Source organism: Microtus ochrogaster, linkage group LG2 (genome assembly GCF_000317375.1).
Source record: "Microtus ochrogaster isolate Prairie Vole_2 linkage group LG2, MicOch1.0, whole genome shotgun sequence".
NCBI lineage: Eukaryota > Metazoa > Chordata > Mammalia > Rodentia > Cricetidae > Microtus > Microtus ochrogaster.
In genome coordinates this window covers 50,457,761-50,459,573 of record NC_022028.1, presented here as the reverse complement: position 1 = coordinate 50,459,573, position 1,813 = coordinate 50,457,761, and positions in this window count along the sequence as shown.

Below are 1,813 nucleotides of genomic sequence, written 5' to 3'. Positions count from 1 at the left end.
CCTCCCCCACCAACAGCCCCCTGGCAGAAAAATGTCAGAAAGCAGCAATGGATCCATCTATCCCGAGGACAGTAGCGGGAACGTGGGTTCGGCGCGGGCTCTGCAGCCGCGCACTCGCACACGCTCTCCGCCCGCCCTTGCACAGCCCAAGCTGGCAAGCCCGGGCTGGGTGCAAACGGTCGCCGCACGCTCGCGGGCCAGGTACTGGTGGCTCGTTGCGGGGACCCAAGCCTGCAGGGCACTGGACACTTAGGAATGTTTTGTACTTTGGAGAAGGCGAGACTGGAGCCTAGAATCGGAGAGAAAGGCCGAGATGTCTGCTTCTCCTAGACCAGTGCTGGCGCGAGACCCGGTTGCCTGCTGTCGCTCTGCAGGGATGTTGGCTCGGTTTGGGAATCCCGCCACCTCCAATCACCACCCGCCCCTGGCAGAGCCCCGGCCCCTTTCCAAGCCGCCTCGGCCTCTCCCCGGGTCGGCGCCAAGCCACTGCCAGAGCCGCTGAGGAGGAGGACGCGCTTGCTGCTCGTGTCCTAGCTCCGGCCCACAGGTTGCCAACAGGTTTGCCAGCGAGACCCCAGTGCCGCTCCACGGGGACACCAAGTGTCCCCTTCAGCCTGCTTCTCTGGCACCCTGCCTCCCCATGGGACCTCAGGCGTGACCCAGTGCCCTAGGGGTACACGCCCTTTCCGCTGCCAAGCCAGGGCCTGAGTATAGCACTCGCGGTCTCCCCAACCCGGCCCTCTCCAAAGACGTAGTTCCTTCCAGACGCCCTTGGGGAGGGGCGTGGGCTGTGGAGCGAGGCGCCACCGCTCTGGCGCCTCCAATCGCATCCCCCTTCCCGGGTCCTGCTAATCTCACCTTCTCCACCTGTCTCCGTTTTTTATCTCGGCATGAGCGCAGGGATTGTCCTAGAGCGGCCCGTGGGAACGCGGACAGCCGCCGCAGCTAACAAGCTCGGAGATTGGATCCTGTTCAGGATCTGCGATGGTGGATCCATGACTCCAGGCATCTGTCCAAACTCAAAGACCTGTTCACCCAAAGAGTTGATTCTCTTGCATGTAAATTCACGCATAAATTAAAAATATTAATAATAAACCCCTCCTTCTTCAAATCCATTTCCCACCGGGATCTTTCTCTTCTGGCCCTCCTGGGCAGACCTGACCTGCGAACGAGGAGCGCGAGGTGGTAGGTGGGGAGGGGCGCCATCAGCCTGTCCTTTCTCAACTTCCTTTTGATTCATCCAGTCTATCAACCCTTGTTTCTGCCCTCCTCATTTCTTCCCTTCTTCTGCTGTGAGGGTTCAAGGCTCAGTTAAGGGTGTCCAAGCCCAACTCAGCAACTGAAGATTTATTAACTGAATGAATGAATGATGCCCATCACGATCCAAATCCCACAGCTCAAGGCAGCCTTCAGCGCACCGTCCTCCCTCCTCATAGCCTACCGTTAACCCAAAGGAAAAATGCATGATCTGCTCCATAGATAGCCAATGTCTGCCCACCTACCTCTCTCACCCAGCCTGAAAGGGAAGTGGTACCAACTTAGGGGGTGATGGTGAGTAGCTGTGTTTACTGTGGTGTTACCATTATTGGAAAGCTTCCAGAATTCCCCCAGGAAGCTCCCAGGGAGTCATCCTGATGACTCAGGCTCTCCCTGACTTTGCCTATTCTGGGAAGCTGTTGTCTCCTTTTCCAGTTAGATACCTTAACCCCAAACAGCATCAAATCTCTCCTCTTTGGCATAGCAGAGAGAAGACGGGGATATAGTCTGAACACACCCTGGCCTACAGAAGAAAGAGGCCTTGTGAGGGAGGAGG